Below are 23,708 nucleotides of genomic sequence, written 5' to 3'. Positions count from 1 at the left end.
ATCAGCAAAAATTCATCTTCTATTCTTCTACCCTCCAAGTAAAGATGAAAAACAAAATAATTCCAGTTACAAACATGTATAATTAAGCAAAAGAAAATCTCTCCATTTATAGACTCTATCTTATTCTTCACTTTGGGCTTTCACATCTCAATCAAGAGGTGGCATGTTTCGTCTTTAGTTTTCCTGAAATCATGGCTAATTATTATCCAATCCAGAGTTCTTAAGTCAGTATAGAAATTGTTGTTTTGGTTCTGTTCACTTTACTCTGAATCAGTTCATACAAGCCTTCCCAAATTTATCTTATAGTAGTGCCTTCTTCATTTCTTATAGTACAATAAGATTCTATCACATTTACATCACAACTTATTCAGTTATTCCCTAATTGATGGACACCCATCAGATTCTCATTTTTGCCACCTCAAAAAAAGCTATAATTTTTTTATATTCTTATTTAATGCTGCTTTTCTTCTAATTCCACCACCCCCTCCCTATTCTATAAATGGGATAATAATAGCACCTATCTTATGAGTTTGTTGTTAGGCTCAAATATGCTAATTACAGTGCTGACATATAGTAGACACTTAATAAATGCCTGTTTTCTCTTCTTTCCATCCTATTTCCCTGTTGAGTAAAATGTATTTCTGTATCCAACTGTGTGTGAAAATATTCTTTCTTTCTATGACCTGTTAAAATGAAATTGGAGTTGAATTATCAACTCCTCACTCCCTCCCCCCACTCCCACCATTCTTCCTCCTTGTTCACATGGACTTTAACTGGCACACCATGATTATATGTCTCCCCTAATTTTCCCTTCCCTTTACCTTTTCCTCTTTTCTTCTCCATGCTTTTCAAAAGATCATTAAGGCATAACAAAGCCACTCCAAAGCCTTCTGTCTATTTAGACCACTTTTATGACATCTGAAGAGGATTGGGTTCAAAGTAGACATACCTTATTATCTTTCCAAATTAGACTGCAAATGATTTATCTTTCTTTGGTTACTTAAAATTTGCCTACTCATTGTTTATTTATTTCTTTCTCTTAATTTATGATTGAACTTCTCAGTTTATAGGCAGTTCTTATCTTTTCATCAGGAGTGTTTGGAAGTCTTCTGTTTCATGAAAGGACCATTTTTTCCCCTAGTGTAATATTCTCAATTTTATCTGGGTAAGATATTCTTGGTTGTAAGTCTATGTTCTTTGCCTTATGGAATATCAAATTCCAAGTTCTCCATTGTTTTATAATGGTTCCTGCTAACTCATATATGATTTTGATTTTGTCTCCTTAGTATTGAAATTCTTTTTACCATTTCTTTTAAAAGTTCTTGAAAGAGGATATTTAAACTCTTATTTATTTGTGACTTTTAGATAACCTGATAATGTTTCAATTGTTTTCCCCGTTTTACAAATCAATTGCATTTGTTTTTAGTATTTCTTAATACTTTGGAGTCATTGGCTTATTGGTCCATTCTCATTTTCAGGAAGTTGCTTGAAAATTTGTACCACTTGAAGATTTTGTACCTTTTGAGCCAAGATGTTAATTTCCTTTCCATTTCTTTCTTCCCTAGTTCTTATTTCATTTCCAACTTTTTCTCTATAGCTCTCATTCTATTTATTTAAAAAATAAATTCTTTTTTTTTAGATTTTTGCAAGGCAAATGGGGTTAAGTGGCTTGCCCAAGGCCACACAGCTAGGTAATTATTAAGTGTCTGAGACCGGATTTGAACTCAGGTACTCCTGACTCCAAGGCCGGTGCTTTATCCACTATGCCACCTAGTCACCCCTAAAAAATAAACTCTTTAAAAAACTTTTGCTTCATATTTCTAGGAATTCTAGTTGAATTTGTGCCTAAGCTATGTGTCTCTTTGAGGCTTTGTTTATAGATGTTTTGGATTCACTCTTCCTCTAAGTTTGTGTCTTGAGCATAGCTATCACCATAATAGTTTTTTTATGGTGGGATTCTTTTTTTTGTTTGCTCATTTTTTTCAGCTTACTTATTAACTTCAGATTTGTTGTTGGAGTTGAGTTCTGGATTAGTCAAGGAAGGTCTGGGCTGGTCCTGTTGTGATATCATATAGAATATTGTATTATTCTCATTTTAAATATTTTTATTTATTTGTTTTTCCAAAAGCATGCAACAGTATTTTTCACCAATCATCTTTTGCAAGATTTTGAGTTTTACATTTTTCTCCCTCCCGCCTTCCTCTGACAGAGAACAATCTAATATAGGCTATACATGTGTAATTATACTAAACATAGATTCATATTAATTTTGGTGTGGAAGAAGAATCAAATCCAAACAGAAGGAAAAAACATTAGAGAGAAAAAAATGATATAATTATATAAGACAACTTAAAAAAATCGAAGACAGTCACCTTTGGTCTGCATTTAAAACTCCACATTTCCCTCTCTGGATATGGATAGTATTTTCCATCACAAGTCTTTTAGAATTGCCTTTGATTATTGTACAACTGAAATGAACAAGTCCATCAAATGTGAATCACCACTCAATGTAGTTGTTAGTATGTACAGTGTTCTTCTGGTTCTGCTCATTTCACTCAGTATCAATTCATTTTAAGTCCTTCCTATCTTTTCTGAAATCTCATCCCTCATGATTTCTTATAGAACAATAGTGTCCCATCACATTCTTATACTACAATTTGTTCAGTCATTCCCAAATTGATGGGCATCTCCTCAATTTCCGATTTTTTGCTACCACAAGAAGAACTGAAATGAGCACTTTTGTATGTGTGGGGTTTTTATCTTTTTTTGTGATCTCTGGGATATAGACCTAGTATTGTTTTGCTGTTTTTGACATTGTTGATTGTCCTTCATCCTAGAACCTTTTCCTGTCTTGATTTCTGTGATGCTATATTATCTTTTCTTTCCTTTCCCCTCTAATTGTCCCTTTTTCCTTTTCCAGTTCCTCTTGCTTTTCATTCTTTCATCTCCTGACTACGAAAATTTACTGAGATGCTATTGCCAACCCTCTGTCATGTCCTTTCCACACTAAAGATTCTTATGTATCTGGGACTTGAGAACACATCTGTGATCATTATTAACTAGAAGAATGACACAATTTCAGTGTCCCAAGAAATCTGGGATAACAGAAGAGACCAATGCCAACATCAAAAATCCACACCAACCTCAGATTTTATATGAAAGAACTCTTTACAATATTAGAAACTTTATTAGAATATCAGAGAGGCCTTGTGGTAGAGGCAAGATAGTGGAGTGGAAGAAACCATGGACACAAAGTCAGATCTTTTTGAGTTCTGACTCTGCTCACTAATTATGTAGCCATGGATATGTCATATTATCTCTTTGAACCTGTTTCCCCATATATAAACTGAGAAAATAATCATTATGCTACCTATTTCACAGCCTTGTGGGAAGTCATTTATAAATAAATAGTAATTTGTTTAGCACTTTTAGATCTTCCAAGTGTTCTCTCTCTCTCTCTCTCTCTCTCTCTCTCTCTCTCTCTATATATATATATATATATATATAGGTAGTATCTCATTTAATCCTCACAATAACCCTGGGAGGAGGGTACTAATATTATTATTTCCACTATTATGGGGAAGCTGAGGTTGAAAAGTTAAGTGACTTCCTCACGGTCATACATCTAGTGAGTGTTTGAACCAAGATTTGAACTCAGGTCTTCTTAATTCCAATTCCAACATTGTCTACTGTGCCATCTAGCTGCCTTATTCTTTTTTAAAAATCCCCATAAGTTGATTGAAGGATCATTACATTTGCAACTTTAGCTCACCAAAAATTCATACCTTTTACAATACCTTTTACAGAGGAGGAAATTGAAGCCTAGAGACAGCAAGTGAAGTATTCAAGGTCACACAACTAGTCAGCTATATAGTGGGGGTTTGAATGCAAATATTCTGACTCCAAATAGTGTGCTGTCATCACCTTAGTGGAGTTCTCTGTTCTGTGTTAAAGAATACTCTTAAGACTGTTGATTTGAAATTTCAATAGTATCCCTGCTCAAAGAGATGGACACTAGGTGGTGCTGCTGCACAAGATACCAGTGGGCAGACACAGGCATCACACCTGGCTTGGTGCAGAAATTCCCTACTTGGGTTTCCATGCCTTGCAAAGACCTCTCATTTGGTGACTTTGTTTCAGTGGTGATGTTTTCTTGCATAGTTGAGAATATCCAAAGAACAAGAGAAGACAGACATACATTGTATCCTGTTTCTATACCCCATCGCATACCTCTTCATAATCATTTTGATGGGATGAGCTTCTTTCTTGCCCTTATCATTCCCTAACTTCCCTCCCCTTTCCTCTTCTTCCTTCCCATTCATTGTCATTGCGAATTCACTGCCCTCTCCTTGTGTACACAGACTACTTATACTGGATTAAAAAAATAAAATGCATGGGATAGAAGAAGTATTGTACCATATGAAAAGAATATAGGGATTTTAGAGAAATGAGATTCCTATGAGCCATGAGTAAGATAAAGACATTTAAAAAAACTAATAAAATTTTATGCTGGCATAATTGAAGTACTGTTCATAATCAGGAGGGTGACCATCCTTCTCTTCTCTGTTTGGTTCTCTGCTCTGGCATATTATGTGTAGTTCTGATGTCACTTTTTAGGAACAAAACTTAACAAGCTCCTGGAAAGGACTATAGAAGTTATAAAACTGTTAATTTTTATATATGTTTATAACTGTTTAAAAATATTTTAAGGGTTATTGTATAGAATAAGAGATAGGGCTATTCTGTGTAGTTCCATAGATCAGAACTTAGAAGAATGGGCAGAAATTGTAGTGAAGGAAGTTTTGTTTCAACACAATGAAGAATTTTCTAACAGCTACAAGTACTATAAGAAGAGACAGTGTGACAAAATAGATAGACCACTGAACTTTGGAGTTAGAAAGACCTGGTTTAAGTTCTGTCCCTCATATGTTCTCTCTGTCTGACCCTGAGCAAGTCCTTTAACTTCTTGGTGTTCAAGGCAAGCTGTAGAAAATGTGCTGACCCTCATTTGAAGAGAGTTTCTCATCAAGAGTTCCCTAAATCACAAAATCTATCCCTAGGGCTGTTAAAAAAAGCAGATATCTGAATGCAGGGAGTTTGCTTTCATCAGGTGGTATTTGAAAGGAGGTGGAATGACTACCTGTGAAATATTGCTTTGGGAGGGATTTCTGTGTTGGGTGGGAAGTTGGCAGTAATACTTAAAAAGAGAACTCTGGAAGAGTTCTGGAAGTCAGTCTTTTAGAGTTCAAACTGATTGCATTGTCAACAATCATAAGACTCCAAACTCAGGGTCTGGCTTAGAATCACATACTGGGTTAGACTTGGGTTAGATGGAAGTTTGTGAGCTGAGCCAGCATCAGGGTGGTCCTTCCTAACTCTGAGATTGTATAATTCTGGGATACACGGTCTGAGGATTTGCTCCTGACAACTTATGCCCAGCTCTGGTTTTCAGTTTTGCATATCTTCCTCCTGCTAATGGCAAGTTCTCTTGTGTTATCTGTCTGGAGAGGTGGTTTCATCTTATCTTGATTTTCTCAAAATATCGGATATCAGAGATGGAAGAGACCTTTGAGATCTTCTACTCCTATACATATACCACCTCCTCATTTTCTAGATGAGGAAATCTAGATCAAGAGAGGGAAAGTGATTTGTTCACACAACAACTCTATTCACACAACTGTTGGAGCTGAGACTTAGACCTAGATCTTTTAATTTCAAATACAGTCTGGTTCCTACTCTACCATGATGTCTCTCTAGAGTAGATACAGTATACCCTCCTAGATTAATCAAGTCCCATTTCCATTCCATCCCTAGTGGTAGGAATCTGATGGGCTACAGGACTGGGAAGCTGAGGGGACCCTTGGTACAGACAAAGTTCCTTCCCCAGTTCCTACCATCACAAAGACTGGTTGATTAAAAGTAGCATTTCTTCCAGGACTTTTAAGGCTTATAAAATTACAAAATATCAGAGTCAGAAGGGATCTTAGAATGCATTTATTTCAACCTTCACCTAAGCAACAATCTCTACTACAGCATTCTCAAGAAGTGACATCCTACCTCTTCTTCAAGACTTCTAGGAACTAGGAATTCTTTATCTTCTGGGGCAACCCAAGATACATTTGCTTAGCTTTGATTGCTTCTCGTTATCTCTTCACTCCTGTTCCCCATCCCAACTTCAAACATATACACATAGAGTTAATGCCCAATTGGGAAAAAAGAATGTAGTGGAAAAGTAATTCTCATGACATAAGTTCTTAAAAATGTGGCAGCAGTACCCGAACCACAAAATGATCCCACATCTCTTTCCTGTATCTCCCTGAGAGAATTTACTCTTGTGTGGGTGGGCTTCAGCAGGACATAAGGAAATCACATATGTGACTCTGGTTCCTGTTCAGACCTGCAGAGGTTTTACTTCAAACTAGTAATGTTCAGTAATATAAAATAAAATAATGGGATACATGTGGCTGTAGACAACAGTGTGAGAGGTGGCAGAATCACTTTTTCCTACCCTTGCACATATTGTTTCAAGGAAAATCCTCCAATCTACTGATATTCATTGCCAAGACAGAGAATTCAGACAAGAGTTTCAGACAAAGAGGGAAGTGGATTATACACACATGAACAGTAAGACTGTTCTCAACAGGCTCATTTTTCACTGGCCCCTTTCACATTTCTGTTCAATTCTGGGAGGTAGGATTGTGTAGTGGAAAGAACATTGGGCTTAGAATCAGAGACTTTGGTTTCCAGTCCTTCCAGTCCTTTATGACCTTAAGTAAGTCACCTTTTATCTTTAGGTTTGTTTCCTATGTGAAAAATGATGTTATTTGATGAGATGATCTTCAAATTTCCTTTTACTCTCAACAATGTTTTGTGCCCATTGAATCACAGAAGAGCAGTAAATATGATTAAGGGGACCATAAAGAGGATTCCTGCTACAGGGTACTTCTTTACCATCTCTGATAGGTTTTGCTTTGTTCTAGTTTTTGCAAGGCAATGGGGGTTTAAGTGATTTGTCTAAGCTCACATGGCTAGGTAATTATTAAGTGTCTGAGACCTGATTTGAACTCAGGTCCTCCTGACTCCAGGGCTGGTGCTCTATCCACTGTCCCATCTTATAGGTTATTTTGAGCTGACACCTGGATATGGATACCATCTACAGCAAACACTAATAATTGACCAGTGTCATTGTACATTTTAATTGATGGAAACTCTCAAGATAATCCTTTATTTTGTTTGATAGCTTGGTTAGGAAATTATTCCATATAAGTTATTATAATTAAGAAACTAGGATAATTGATTATATGAACTAGAAAAGGAGCAACTGCTACCAGTGAGGAAGGGGGGGTTAGAGAGCAGGGCATAAACTTTTCTTTTTGCTCTGAACCAGGTTTTTAAAAAATAAATTCATGATCCAGGCTTCTTGGCCAGTGTTTACTATATGGACTTGTATGTTGTGACTACAAAATTGAGGGTGTTAATAAGGAAGACAGGAGAGAGTTCTTTGTGGCAGAACTGTGCTGTATTGAAGCATCTTATTTTCCTGACAGGCTTTCCTTATGTATCTGGGCATCAGTTTATTTGTGAAAAGTCTTAGGCATTAGGCTATATCGCCTCTAGTACTTGAGGCCTTAGACAAGAGAACACCGAAGGCCTGGGCAGTGAGAATTCTTTGGCACATGGGCAATGATGATTAAATCCTTGACAGCACTTAGGAACCCTTCCTTATTCCCTTTGACATGGCTGAACATAGAGCTCTGTTAATAGTGGCATGAAATATGCCTGTAGGCCAGTTTTACCTGTCATTCTAGTTTTGCTCCCTGGAGCCAAGAGGATAAGTCAACCAAACTAGTTGATTAATATTGAGTAGGTTTTTGTTTGCTATTGAATCTTATGTCTTGAAGTGAAAGACACAAGATTGCTAAAGGGGTAAATATTCATTCCAATGCTTGCCAATCTAGTAGTGACTTTGGGAATGCTTTTCTTCTGACATACAAATGATCTATTATCTCTATAGACTCTCTCTGCTCTCGAACAACCTCCAGCATCCACTCCTGTTTTCCTGGCATGTATCACAGTCTGACTGCTTTCACAGGGAGGGCCTGGACACGTAAGCACATTTCAGGGATAAAATGCCATCACTTACTGCTGTATTTACCCCTTTCCCTAGCTCCTTTTAAACCTTATTTCCAGATGTTCAACATCAAAGCCCTTTCCTCCAGAGTAAGGGAAAACAATAATAACTCACATTTCTATATTCTTTTAAAAGTTTACAAAAGTGCTCTCCTCAAACCAAATCTGAGAAGTCAGGTTATACAGTCTTAAAGGTGAGGAAACTGAGGCTTGATAATGTGAAGTGAATGACTTGCCAAGGCTTATACAGCTAGTAAATGTCAGAATGGGATTTGGACCCAGAGCTACTGATTCCAAGTCTTGAGCTCTCCCTCCTAAGCCATGCAGCCTGAGCAGTGGAATGTGGGACGTGGAACCTGGAGGCTATTACTGGGGTGCTGTGATTTCCAAAATACTTCAGAGGAATATGGCCTTTTAGAGTAGTCGTAGTACATGGATGGGGGGTCCCTACAGTTAATAGTTTCTGATATGATGGATACAAAGGAGGTCTTTACAGGGTTTAGAATAGCAGTGGAGCTAATGTGATCATGGGCTGTGCTGGTGAAATTACAGGGTCTCCAGAATCAGGGAAAGTGAGACTCTTCTACTCTTCCCTGATCAGAGCCTGACTGAAGTTTTGTGCTCAGGTGTGGCTACCTCAGTTTAGGAGAGATGTTCACAAGCTGTAGAACATTCAGAGGAGGGTGACTAGCATGATGAGGGGATCTAGAGATCCATATAAAGAGTAATTGAAGGAAACAGTGAATATTTATTAAGTGTCTACTATATTAGAAAAGGAGAGAGAGAGAGAGAGAGAGAGAAGAAGAAGAAGAAGAAGAAGAAGAAGAAGAAGAAGAAGAAGAAGAAGGAGAAGGAGAAGAAGAAAGAAGAAGAAAAAGAAGAAGAAAAGAAATTCTCTAACTTTAAGGGGTTTTCAATTTAATGGGGGAAGACAACACAATAAAAAACTAAAAATTAGAATGAGGAGAAAGGTACTGGTAATGGAGCAAAGGGGAAAAGTCAGAGAACTTCCAAAGTAGCATCATCAGGTATGAAATAAGGACACATTCAGAGCAGAGCTTCTTCTTCATTCATGAATGAGGCAATCAAGGAAAAATGACTTGCCCAGGGTCACACAACTAGTAACTTCTAAGTGTCTGAGGTCAGATTTGAATTCAGGTACTCCTGATTTCAGGACTAGTTCTCTAACCACTGCACAACCTAGCTTCTTCCATCTTTATTCACTCATTCTTTCATTCATTATTTTTTGAGAAGCAGTCAGGGTTAAATGACTTGCCCAAGACTATAGAGCTAGTTAGCATCTAGAGCAGAATTTGAACTCAGATTCTTCTTGGTCCAGGGCTAACCACTTTATCACCTAGGTGCTCCCTCTCCCCCATTTTTGGTAGGAATTTTTAGATTTGAAAGAAAAAGCTAAAGGGCTTTACAATGCACTGATTTTTAAAATGTATTAAAATAAAAGAGAAGGAAAAGGAGGGAGGAGAAGGGGAAGGAAGAGAAGAAGGTAGAGGATGATGATGAGAATGATAGTGATAACAGCAAAGACAGCAACAACAGCTACTTTAAGATTGAACAGTCTTTAAAATTAAAATATGAAGTCCTGTATTTCAGGACATATGTTTTCTATATTGGATACTAATTCTTATTCATAGTGAGTATTAAACAAACATCAAATAACTACTCAGAGCATCATCTCTAAAAATAAATGATTCAGGACTCCAAGTATGTGTCTTAAATTTGGGCTGATGTAGGATTATCCAAAAGATCTTCCAATAGGAGAAAGGGCAAGGAAGGGAACAAGAATTTATTAAACACCTACTATATGCCAGACCCTGTGCTAAGCACTTTACAAATATTATTTCATTTGATCCTCATCTTCAAGGTCAGTGCCATTATTAACACCACTGTTTTGCAGTTGACAAAATGGAGGCAAACAGATGTTTGCTCAGGATCACAAAGATAGTACAAATCTGAGGCTGGATTTGAATTCAGGTCCAGCACTACATCCACCTCACTGCATAAGATTTGGCTTCACTCATTACAAAATATCATGGTGGAGCAGATGGTTGACAGATCTGGATTCAAGAAGACCTAGGTTCACATCCTGCCTTAGACACTTCCTTAGGGTCACACAACTAGGAAGGCACTTAACCTTTCTGAACCTCATTTTCCTCATCTTTTTTTCTAGGATTCAATGAGATAGTGTCCTTCAATAAGAAGAGAAAAAATGAGCTTTGGAATCTGCAAATAGGAGTTTGTCAAAGGATTATTAGCACAATGTCTGGCATAGAGGAAATGCTCTAGAAATGCTTTCTAATTGCTATCATCACTGTCATCTTCCTCCTCCTCCTCCACCACCTTCTCTTCCTTCCTCTTCTGCTCCCCCTCCTCTTCATTCTCCTTCATTTCTCTATTAATTCCTTTCAAATGTTAATGCATTAGTGCAGAGTGTTGTACTTGTTATTGAAGGACAGATAAAGTTTCAGGAGGGCACAGTCCTTATTGTTGGGTTCTCATATTGTAGAAAGATATAACACATAGCAAGTCATTTTGATATACAATAGTGATGATGTTGTCTTTCATTCCTAAAGAAGATTATGACATGATGATACCATGACAAGCAAGCGAATTGAACTTGAGGGAGGGGATGCTGTGCTAAGTCACCAGCCTTACTTTTTCCTCTGGAGTCATATGGGTCCAGTGACCAGATATGAATCAAGACGTTTGGAGATGTGAATGTGAGACAATCAGGATTAAGTAATAGCTGATAATTCTCAAGTGTCTGAGGCAGAATTTGAACTCAGATCTTTTAGACTCCAGGACTGGTGCTCTAATCACTGTGCATCCACTATGGTGTGTGTGTGTGTGTGTGTATGTGTGTGTGTGTGTGTGTGTGTGTGTGTGTGTGTGTGTATCTCAGAAGTATGGAACAAAATCTTGAGAAATCCAAGAGGAAAGGCTATTACTTATCAGAGAGATCAATGAAAGCTTAACAAACACTTCAATGCTTTTTTTGTTTGTTCATAGTCTCTCTCTTTATATCTGTCTCTGATTCTGTCTCTCTGTCTCCCATTCTGAAGTGTGTAGTATTACAAGCAAATACTATTTTCTCTCAGGTGCTGCATCTTACTCATCTTGATATTTGTATATTGCATCTGAATACTGAAAGCAGCTAACACATGAATGGAACTGGAAGAATGCCAGAGACATTAAGTGAGATAGATAGATGCTATACACCCATACATGCATATATACATACATAAGTATGACTCTACATACATATATCTCACTTGTGTATAGATAAATATATGTATATATATATATATATAGGTATATGCACGTGTGTATATATACATACATATGTTTATATATTGAGTGGGAGGGAGGTACTATACCTGTCTTTTAGCAGTTTATATTCTTCCATGGTCCCTTTCTGGGGAACTCAAGCCAATACTTCTCTGGGATGGGAGGTACTATTTGTTTTCAGTTTATATTTTCAGCAAGGAAGATGAGCTCTTTATACTGTTATTCCCTTCCATATATATTTAACCCTGGTCAAACTAGACTCTTCTCTCAATCTAAATTTTTCTGCTTCCATCCCTGAAATGATTTCTTCTATTTAGCCTCTGTTGGCTAAAATCTCTTTATTTTTTTTTAGCACCCAACTCAGATGCCATATCTTCTATAAAGCTTTCTATGGCATCCCCCCCCCAAAGTGATCTCTTCCTCCTTGTTTTAGGCACAATGTCTAGAACTTCCCTTCAGGGTTATCTCACTCTCCCTTGTTGTTTAAAGGTTGTTTAAAGCATATTGTATTTAGAGTCAGAGGATCTGAATTCCAATCATTTAGCTCTGTTCTTTGTTCTCTGTGTGACTTTGGGTATGTGGCTTCCCCTCTCTGGACCTCACTTTCCACTTTTGTAAAATGAAAATATTGGGTCATTAGAGGATCTCTAGGGCTCTAAGATCCTTTCAGACTTTCATATTTTGTGTTTTATGGTTCTCTGACCGCCCTTCCCACACATACATATACATTAAACTGTAAGCTTCTATATTCTGTCTTTCTTTGTATATCTGATAGTCCATGAGCTGTTGCATGTAACAGGTATTTAATAAATGTATTTTGAATTGAAATATTGAATTTAATTGTAACCGCTGATTTCTGTTTTCATAGAAATTATCTAGGCAGAAAGTATAACAATTCTTAAGATTCTTCAACTCATATCCAAAAGATGCAGGCCAACTCTGGACTGAGAGCAGAATTATGAATGCGTTCTCACTCCGTGTGTGTGTGTGTGTGTGTGTGTGTGTGTGTGTGTGTGTGTTTGTATACCTATGTCGGGGGTGGAGGGATGTTTCAAGAGCTAGTGTGATATTTCCCTCCTCCCCTTCTATGGTTTCCAGGGTTCTGTGGCTCTTCCTTCATAGTTCTTTTCAGGTATCAATTTTTGAGTGATCAAAATAAATGTGAAATATGATTCATTTTTCAAAGTTCTAAGCATTTCTATTCATATATATATGGGGATGTCTATAAGTCCCATATGTGACTGTCTTAGGTCGTAGCTTACCAAAACATAGAGACTATGTAGGGATGAATGTCTTTATACTTATTCAAGGTCACCTCTTATATCCCCAGGGTTACCTTTTGTGCTCCTAATATGGATTTCATGTTAAGGAGATAATTCAAAATCCTTGACTTGATCATTAGTGTTTCTGACTGGAAAAAAACCAGAAGACAATAGGGTTGGATGGAATAAAAGCCACAAATAATCTTAGGACAAAGAATGTCACCACTAGAAAGGAACAATTCAATGAGGAGACCATAGGGGTCATCTCAGCCAGGAATTCTTAACTTTATTTTTTGTTATGGGTCCCTAGGCTATTTCCTAATGTCTATGGACACCTCAGAATAATATTTTAAATAATTGAAGGAAATGTTATATTTCAGTTAGTGGTTACTGAAAATAAAGATATATAATTTTTTTTCCTATTCAAGCTCATAAATTTCCTGAAGTCCATGCATCCCAAGTTAAGAATCTCAGATTTAGAACAGTCTTTGAAATTTACAACTGAGGGAAGTGAAGCCCAATGAGGGGAGTGATTTATTTAAGGAAACATTACTGCTTGGTGGCAGGTAGTTACTCAGGTATATGGATTAACCCAGGTGAGGGGCCCCTTAGAAAATAAGAAGGAAAATACTGAGGCACATGGAAAGCATGTTTCTGCCTTTTTTTGGCCTGATAATGTTTAGCATGTGAAATACCATTTGTCTGAGCATTTCTATCCATAAATTAGACATTTTTTTTTGGTCTTTGGCTAGACATGCAGGAGTCGGATGAGAAACAAATGCTTTTTCCTCTCAGATTGGGCCATCTGTAGTACAGTTAACCAGTAACACACTGGAGTTGTCTGTCATCAGCTGCATCCTGTGGTCTGTGCCTGGAGATGGGGGGGACTAGGTCAGGCCAGGCCAGAAGAGAATGAGAAGTTCCATGTCTTGTCCCTGAGGAAAGGAAAGAAAAGAAGACATGACCTGGATTCAGCTTTTCTAAATGCTATTTTCAGGTATTAGAGAGGCCCTGTTGTACTGACTTTGAGGCATAAGACTTTCCAGGATGACTTGGAGTTGAGAAGCTTTTAGAGATCACCTAGATTAATTGATGTAGGAGAAGTTATACTGGATTGGGAGCCAGGTCACCTGGGTTAAAATCCTGCTCCAAGTAGAGCCTCAGTTTCCTCTATTAGAAAATGGTAAAAATAATACTTGCACTACTTCCCTCTTGAGGTCATTGTGAGAGAAATGCCATATTTGTGTTTTTTGTTAGTATTGTGATTCTACCAGATCTATGATAGCAGGCTAGAATTCCCAGAGAGGAATTCCCTCTCTCCTGGAATGTCCATTGGCACCAGCCGGGCAGCCTACAGCCTCAGAGAGTTCCCTATCATGTTATTGTTGCCATTGCAACAGATGAGGCTGGGGCTCCAAAAGACTTAGTTATCTAAGGTCCTAGTGCTAGTGCCAGAACTTCTGGGCACTATGCCAATGCTGCCTCTTCTGATACCTTCTTTAGAAATACACAGTGGAGCTAGTAAGAGTCATCTGAAGAATTAAGCATTCCTTAGCACTGGGACATCTCAGCGATTTTGTAATCTGATCCTGGTAACAACTCTTGATGTGAGGAAGGCTAAGGGTCACAGGCTTATCCCCTTTTTATGGATGTTGAAACTGAGATCCAAAGATGAATTAATTTTCCGTGTGTGTGTGTGTGTGTGTGTGTGTGTATGTGTGTAATACACATGCTTGCACATGCTCCTTGAGGGCAGAAGCTGTTTTTGCCTTTTCTTTGTATCTTCAGGGCTTAGAATAGTAATTGATATATAGTGAGCATTTAATGAATCCTTGTTGGCTAAAAGTCAGATTTTTCAAGTCCCAGACTGTTATTGTGTTCCACTCTTTTTCTCCCATCTCTACCCCAACTCTGGGTAAAACAAAACAAAACAAAACAAAACAAAACAAAACAAAACAAAACAAAACAAAACAAAACAAATAAAAACCAGCAGAAAGAGAAAAGTCTGTGTGGTTTGGTTCCCTACCCCTTCATGGCCTCACAACAATGTGAGAAAGCTTGTTTTAATGCCAGCCTCTGTGATCAGACACAACCAGAAAATAGACTCCTGGTAACCTTTTACCCACATACATGAGCTTGATTTCATGAATCATTAGTTAAGGAAGTTACTAATGCTGAGGGAACCCGCTCTGTTAAAGATCAGACTCCTTCGCCTGTGTGCTCTGGAGATTCTTTGGAGAATCATCCTGTAGGAAGAGATCCTTTGCCCATTATGAATATGCATGTGTGTGTATGGTTGGATGTATGTGTTTGTGTGTCACTATATATATAAAACTATGGGAGCATGTGTGAATGAAGAGGTAAAATTGGTAAGTGTGAGGATATGTGTTCACATATGTTCATATGTGCTTCCAAGAACAGAGAGTGAGTCCTTTCTAGTCTTTGTCCTATTGTTATCTAGTTAGTTCATTGTTACAGAGTCTTTTACTCTTGAATCATTTGCCACTTTGTCCTTTCTCTGCTCATGCCTTGCCAAACTTCCCCCTTGGTATGTAAGTTGCTTAGAAACATTGTAAATAAACTCTCATATTAGAGTGCATAGAGGTATATGCAAATGAAAGTGTGTGTTTGTGTGTGTGTGTGTGTGTGTGTGTGTGTGTGTGTGTGTGTGTGTATGTGTGTGTATGTGTGTTGATCTTAGATTTGGTGTAGTTCCAGTTGTCCAGAAACACACTTGCCCTACATAATAGATGCCATCTCTGAGGAGCAAGTCATCACGCCCAATTATCCACTATTGTTCCCTCCTTAGTATTTATTACCTTCCCAATTTTTTCTTCCCCTATCCTAGGGTCTGCTTCAACTGCTCTACTAAATTTCAGAATTCTTGCATAGCCTGATGAATTTGTTGATAGTAAATTCTTTCGCTGTTCTTCCAGGACTCTTTTGGTACTTTATACTAGTAACTCTTTGGGTTCAAACTCCCCATAATCCTCCCCCAAATATTCTGTTTCTGCCCTACATATATTGCTCTTAGTCACTGGCAAACAGCTGCTTTATCCCTGGAGGGGCCATTAACTACAAGGTAGAGATTGAGCCAAAAGCCAGAATGTTGTGTTGGAAATACCATTGAACTTGGAGTTAGGAGACTGGGTGTGAGTCTTGGCTCTGATACTTACTAGCTCTGTGATATTGGTCAAGTCTTTTCCCCCAGCTGGCTCTCTAGAATGTTTTTATTGGGCACCTGATGACCCAAAGGTGTGATAGGGCATTTTAAAAAAAGGAATGATATCTTAGGCTTCACTAAGAGAGAGTTAGGATCCAGGACTAGGGAAGTGACAATCCTTTTGTCTTTTCCCTGATTAAAAGACAGCTGAAATATTGTGCCACATTTAAGGATGGACACTGACCAAACAGATGTCCACTGAAGATCTCTCATGATTCATGTGATGTGGAAAATGACCAGTAATTCTTTTTGATTTTTGAGTGTTTTGTTAATGTCTAAAAAATGTTATTATTTCCTAATCACTGTATTGGATCCTAACATTAATCTCAGAGGTAGAAATGTTACTAAAGAGAACAAAGATTGGGAAAATAAGTCAAATTTGACCAAGGATATGCAGAGAAGATTCATGCCAGAGACAATATGCTTCTGATGGTATCCAAAGATCAATATAAAAAGTTTCTAAGGGAAATAAGTACAAAGTGACTTTAAAAAAAATTATTTTTATTTAAGGCAATGGGGTTAAGTGACTTGCCCAAGGTCACACAGCTAGTCAATTATTAAGTATCTGTGTTCAAATTTGAACTCAGGTCCTCCTGACTTAGGTTTTATGCTCTATCCACTGTGCTACCTAGCTACTCCTAAAGGGGCTTTATTGATACTTACAAAGTTAACCAAGAGAACACTAAAAACTATTACCACCAATAACTACCTATTCTTCATTTTATACAAAAATCTTCAAGAGTCTTCTACATAAGAATTAAAGGCCCACTTGATGAAGTTATTAGTATATGTGATAGGAGAAATATCCAACACATGGGGCTTAGCTTAAGTACTTAGAAATTAAGTAAGTTATAAGTTAAATATTTATTTCCCTTAAAAGATACTGAAATTGTTCTTGAGATTTTATTGGCACAGGGAACTGAAGCTCAGATAACTGAGCTGTACAGACCTGTACAGTCCTGAGGTTTCACCAGAGATCCCACATAGTCGAGAAAGCTTCACTCAGTTGAATTAATGCTTTATTCTTGGGTTAATATTTTTTCTCTGTGTCTTTCCCCTGCTCTGGTTAAGTAAATCTCTTTTTTTTTTGTTAACTCTTAGTATTAAGGATCATATTTCATTTCAGTCTTTGACTTTAGACATCAGTCTGTCCTTGTCAGTCCTAAACTTCTGCAGTAGGAAATGAGCAGTCTTTCCCAAATGAGATTCAATAATATACCACATCTTCAACTGAATTGACCGAATGATTTAGAGAATGTGTTTGTTGTTTGTTATTATGAAAAGCATTTGATTTAGTAGAACAAAGCATCATATTACAAGTTTTTTTTAACAAGTTTCTTCCATGCATACATCAAGATAATTTATGATTCCTTAAAGTATGGAACAATAGAAATAACCTATCCAGTGACTGACTGATAATAAACATTAGGTGAGGACTAAAAGAGGGAGATATTCATTATTGTGATAGAAGAAAGCTAGTTCAAAATCTAGATCAAAAAGAGACATCAAGTAGATGGTAAGGTCTTTCACATGCTTCTGTTTTCAGATGGCATTGTGTATTCCAGCATCCTGGAAGAGATTACTCAAAGGAATATGTTTTACCCATCCATATAGCAAAGTCTAAGTGGGTGAAGAATGTCTATTGCCAGGTTTAAGCATGAATTTGGATGATCCCTTTATAGAGTTTGTCTAGTATTATGGATATCTAGGACATTGGTACAGGTGAATATTGAATGGGATCCAGAATTGCTTTTGAGAAACTGCATAGCTATTTTATTGACCCCAAGCTTCTCAGCAAAGACCCATTTAAAAAAATACATTTCAGATTGCTATATGACAGCAGGAATTAAGACATCACTAGGAGCAGCTAGGTGGCGCAGTGGATAGAGCACCAGTCCTAGAGTCAGGAGTACCTGAGTTCAAATCTGACCACAGACACTTAATAATTACCTAGCTGTGTGGCCTTGGGCAAGCCATTTAACCTCATTGCCTTGCCAAAAAAAAACCTTAAAAAAAAAAGACATCACTACCTCCAAAGCACTAAAGATTAGTATCACACAGAAAGCAATGGAGAGGCTCATGATAGGATTCAATAAAGTACCAATGAGAAACTCTAAAGAATAAGAGTAAAGTATGTCATCAAGAAAATGGCATTACAAGAAGAATAGTTGAACTGGTCATGTGTCAAGAGTGATAGATGATAGGTGGATAACTAGAGTATTTCACTAGTCCATCCTTGAGATAGACCCCTTGTGGTGAAAATAGAATAAGTCATGTGATTTGGGTAGACATGGATGCTGCCTTACTGGAGAGAACTCTCCAATTAGTAAAATTACAGAACCTTTTGAGTATTATTTCCTATTATCTTCCTTTGCTCTGATTGAATCCTTTGTTGAAACGACCCTCTTCCCCTCTAGAATCATCTCTTTTAAGCAAAGCAAACTGAAATTGAATCCCAGAAATGGAAAAAGGACTGATTGTCAGACATCCAATTATAGGTTTAGACCACAGGTCTTCTATCAAATCCAGTGTTTTCCCTCTTATAACATGCATTTTCTTAAACCTTATCTTTCTTGATTTCTCTGAAGCATTTGACACAAGTGACTATTCTTTCTTGTATGTTTTATTCTCTTGAGACTTTATGCTATTTTCTCCTGGTTTTCCAACTACCATCTTAACTGCTCCTGGTCAGTCTTCTTTGCTGGATCATCATCCATTTTCTGCCACTTAGCTGGTAGTCCCTGAGAACTATGGTTTGTACTCTTATCTCTTCTATCTCTAGTATTTCTCTTGGTGATTTTTAGCCTTTTCAGCAGTTTCAATTAATTTTCCTCCTATGCTTCAGCCTCACATCACCAATTGCCCATTGAACAACACCTCCTCAATGTCTCATAGGCACCTCAAACTGAAGATGTTTAAAATAGAATTAATTCTTCAAACCCACAATAGATCCTTTTTCCAAAGTTCCCTGTTTTTGTTAAAATATAGTCATCCAGTCACCCAACTTCTTTCCTTTTCTTTACTGCTGTCCTCACCAATGTTCATTTAGTTACCAAATTTTGTCAGTTCTACTTCTACAACATATATTGCATCTGCCCCTTCTCTCCATTCACACAGCTATCCTAGTTAAGACATTATTGCAAGAGCTTCTTAATTGAACTCCTAGTTTCTGGTTCAATCCTTCTCTAATCCATCCTCCAAGTAGCTGCCAAAACCTTCTTCCTAAAGCATGTCTGATCATGTTTCTACTTTGCTCAGTACCCTTTAATGGTTCTTGTCCTTCATTATCAAAGAAGATAAAAATGTCGTCACTAAGTTTGAGACAAATTACAGTGTGTCTGACTGCGGCTGATCAGATCAATAGAAGCTAGGAATGCTCTGCTACAAATTGGGCCCATATAATCCATGTGAACCCCTGGGGTGCTTACTTTAAACTTATGCATATTTTGTTTCCTTTGAGCTGCTCTAATTCTTCCTTCCTCATAGAGTGCAATAGGATGAGGGCATGCCATGCTGGGCAGTCCTGTGCCAGTGTCTCCCATGCTGTGCAATCAGTTTCAAAATTCTTAAGAGAGACCTTTAGGGTGTCCTGGGATTGCTTCTTCTAACTCCCTTTGTGGGCACTTGCCCTGTGTGAGTTGTCCAGAAAATAGTATTTTTGGCAAGCTTACTTCTGGCATTTTAACAACATGTCCAGCCCATTGTAGTTGTTGGAATGCTTGGCAGAAAGGAACTCAGTGTCTAGTATCTTCTCCTGCCAGGTGATATTCAGAATCTTGCTAACACAATTTAATTGGAAGTTATTCAGTTTCCTGACATGGCACTAGTAGACTGTCCAGGTTTCACAGTCATATAGCAATGAGGTCAGCATAACAGCTCTGTAGCCCTTCAGTTTGGTTTTTAGTCCAATACCTCTTCTCTCCCATACTTTCTTTAGGAGGTGACAAAAAGTGAGCTAACTCTGGCAATGCGTGTGTCAACCTCATTGTCAATGTATATCTCCCTGTGAAAGGACACTGCCAAAGTAAGTGAACTTGTCCACAGTACTCAAAACTCCATTTGTTGTACCAATAGTTCCACATATGGATGGTGTGGTGCTGACTGATAAAGCACCTGTGTTTTCTTGGTTAATTCTTAGGCCAAAATTAGCACAAGTAGTAAAGAATTGATTCATATTTTATTGCATCTCAGCTTTAGAAGCTGCATTGAGTGCACAATCATCTGTAAACAGAAGATCATGCCCCAACATTCCCTTCACTTTGGCCTTGGTTTGTAGCCTTGTCAAGTTAAAGAATTACCATGAATGTGGTAGCTGACCTTGATGATGTGTAAATCAATGAATGCATTTGATAAAATGGCAGAAAACATCATGATTTAAAAATCATCCTTGTTTCACTCCATTGGTGACTGGAAAATCTCAATACCATCATCCACTATTCAGAACCTGGGCATGCATTTGGCCATGGAACTGACATACAATAATGATGAACTTCTCTGGGCAACCAAATTTTGACATAATTTTCCATAAAACCTCACAGTTGATACTATCAAAGACCTTGGTCAAATCTGCAATCATTGTATAGAGATCTCTGTTCTGTTCCTGGTATTTTTCCTAGAGTTGTTGGGAAGTAAACAACATATTGACATTTCTCGACCCTTTCCAAGGCTCTTAGGTAGGTGAACATCTTCCAGGTGAAGAATCAACCTATTGAGAAGAACTCTGGCAAAAATCTTACCAGCAATGACCAAAAGAGAAATACTCTTGTCATTATAGAACAGTCTATTCCCTTTGCCTTTATAGAGTTGGATGATGGAGGCATCTTTGAATTCTTGGCGAAGAACTCTTTATGCCATATAACCTGGAAAATTTCATTCAACTTTTGAATGAGCAATGGACCCCCCACCTTGTAGATCTCAGCTGGAATAGAATCAGCACCAGGTGCTTTGCCACTTGATAGGAATCTATTGGCATTCAAAACTTCTTCAGTTGAAACTTCAGCTAGGGACTGATTGACTTCAATTTGAGTTAAATGGTCAATGGCTTCTATATTGATTGATGATGGTCTATCAAAAACACCATGAAAGTGTTCAGTACATCTCTCTAGGATCATGTCCCTATCATTGATCAATGTGGATCCATCACCACAGAGCAGCTGAAATGCACCATAGCTCTTTGGCCCATAAATAGCCTTCAGGGCATCATAAAAGCACTTTGGCTTCCTACTATCTTATGAAACTGAATTTCATCTGCCTTCTTACTGAGCCAAGAGTCCTGAATCTCTCTAGGCTTTGCTTGTACTTGACTTCTGATGGAATTAAAGGCTTCCAAGATATGCTATCTTGCTATAAATCCTCTGAAGTTCTCTTTTTTCATTCAATAGCTTCTGTATTTCCCCATCATTTTCATCAAACCATTCTTAATGTTTGCAAGTGTTCTGACCCAGATGAACAAATGCAATGCTGTTCAACAGATCTCAGAAAGCTGCTCACTCTTTTTCTGATCCACTGTTGCCAGGTTTGTATTAGCTCAGTTTTCTCTCTAAGTTAGCAACAAACTGTTCCCACTCAGAGAGACACTCTAATATCTTGACATTAATTCCTCTGGTAGTCTTTTTGCCTTGGGACCTCCACTTCCATTGAATGTGAATATTAGCTTGGAGAGTATGAACACCACACATTGCCTTTGTTACTCTCATATCCTGTCTGTCTCTTGTCCTAACAATCATATAGTCTATTAGATGCCAATGTTTGTTACAAGGATGCATCCAGGAAGTTTTATTGCATTTAGGTAAATGGAAGGATAGTGTTTGTGATGAGAAGGTTATAAGATGTAGAAATCTTCAGTAGTACATGGACATTGCTGTTGCTGTTTCCAATTCCATTCCTCCCAAAGACTCCCTGCCATGTCTGTAGTCTGAACCTACTCTAGCATTAAAGTCACCCAGAATTATAAAATTATCCTCTTTTGGTACATTGATTTAAATGTCTCCAGGTCTTCATAAAATTTTTCTTTGACTTCATCAGGGTTTGTCATGGTGGGAACTTAAGCAACTAATGATGGTGGAATGGCATTTTCATGGAAGTGACATTCCCCTGTTGTTTACTCCTTTTGGTAACATCCAAGTTTGTTGACTATATTAGTTTTTTTTTAATTTTTTTATTTATTTAAGGCAATGGGATTAAGTGACTTGCCTAAGGTCACATAGCTAGTCAATTATTAAGTGTCTGAGGTCGGATTTGAACTCAGGTTCTCCTGACTCCAGTGCTGGTGCTCTATCCACAGTGCCACTCAGTTGCCCTGACCATATTAGTTTCTTTTTCTTTTTTTTTTCTTTTTTAGGTTTTTGCAAGGCAATGGGGTTAAGTGGCTTGCCCAAGGCCACACAGCTAGGTAATTAGTAAGTGTCTGAGGCTGGATTTGAACTCAAGTACTCCTGACTCCAGGGCCAGTGCTCTATCCACTGCACCACCTAGCCACCCCCCCCATATTAGTTTCAATTGTAAAACCTACCCCAGATTCACAGCACTCCCCTTTACTGTGGTCCCTCCAGAACAATGTGTATCCAGTTCTGACTTCTGTAAGCTGGACTTCATTTTCCAGCCTTATTTCACTCAGGGATGCTATTTGGATATGATACCTGCTGAGTTCTCTTGCAGCAAGAGCTGTTCATCTTTCAGGTCTATTGGATCTTGTGCTGTCTATGAGTGTACATACATTCCATGCTATAATGGTGAGTGAAATCTTCTTTGAAGAAGTTTTTGAAAATTTTTTTTGTATCTTGACCATAGTATGGGATCAGGCTAAGTTTGGATAAGCAGACAATTTTTAGAGCATCTTTTCTGGCCCCTTCCTCACATCAGGAGGTGATCAGTGAAAGGGCTCTGACATCCAGGGGACTGTTGAATCCCACTGCTGCTTTCAATGGGGAAATGACCCTATGACCTGGGCTGCCTGTGTGTAGGGTTGTAACTATAACTGCCAGTGTATCCGCACTGGCTGCTTCATCATTTACCTGTTGCCACAGGAATTTAAGAGAGGAATGGTAAAGTGTATGGATGATGTCTTTTGATGTGTGTGTAAATTGGATTTAAGTCAGGCACAACTGCATGAAGTTATTGGCCTCACTCTCTGTCCCAAAGTCATCATGTCCAGTGGCAAGACAGAGTCAAAAGCATTTGGTGATGACTCTAGATATAGACCTTGGCATCTTCGATGTCCAAGCAAGATCTAAGCACTCCACAGCACCTGCTTCAGCTACCTTAATGGCTGTTGGAATGAAGTGTTCTCATCCACCATTACACCAGTGAAAGACTTCACCTGTGCCCCACCTCCCCCAACTGACTGGTATGGCCATTGTGCATGCTACAACTTCCTGGATCCATAGGTGAGAGTTAGATGGCTCAGATAGAATTCAAAGGTGGAAAGTAGCCCTGAAAAGGCAGCCCTCGCACCAGTGGTACTAGTCTTCCTTGAACACACCCTATACCCCATACTATATTTTCCAACCAAAATAACTTACTTTCCTGAAGTCAGCATTTGGTTTCCTGCTTGTACCTTGGCATGACCTTTTTACCTTGCCTAGAATTATACCTCCTTACCTTTGCTTCTTAGAGGACCTAATTTCATTCAAAGTTTAGGTCTTTTGCTATCTGTAGGCATTTCATAATTCCCCAAGTTATAAATGTTTTCTTCCTCCTCAAACTATCGTTAGGAGGAAATTGATATTGTAAAAGAGTCTGGGGGGCTATTTTTGGAGGTACTTGATTAATAGAACTTGGTCCTCTGG

At 38.0% G+C, this 23,708-nt stretch overlaps 1 protein-coding gene across 6 annotated transcripts in view; it reads left to right on the top strand.

Moving 5' to 3' along the window:
- The window catches only part of RALGPS1 (Ral GEF with PH domain and SH3 binding motif 1), a 749,724-nt gene that overhangs the window by 79,174 nt on the left and 646,842 nt on the right, over window positions 1–23,708 (top strand). Inside the window, exon 1 of one of the 6 annotated variants that reach the window (XM_074211543.1) lies at window positions 3,533–8,107. The exons of the other annotated variants lie outside the window; for them this stretch is intronic. The gene's annotated coding sequence lies outside the window, so the exon portion shown is untranslated. Of the gene's footprint in view, window positions 1–3,532; window positions 8,108–23,708 lie in introns of those variants that run through there. 6 annotated transcript variants of the gene reach the window in all.

The sequence above is a fragment of the Macrotis lagotis genome, chromosome 1 (genome assembly GCF_037893015.1).
Source record: "Macrotis lagotis isolate mMagLag1 chromosome 1, bilby.v1.9.chrom.fasta, whole genome shotgun sequence".
In the NCBI taxonomy this organism is placed as follows: domain Eukaryota; kingdom Metazoa; phylum Chordata; class Mammalia; order Peramelemorphia; family Peramelidae; genus Macrotis; species Macrotis lagotis.
This window is presented reverse-complemented; position numbering and strand designations above follow the sequence as displayed.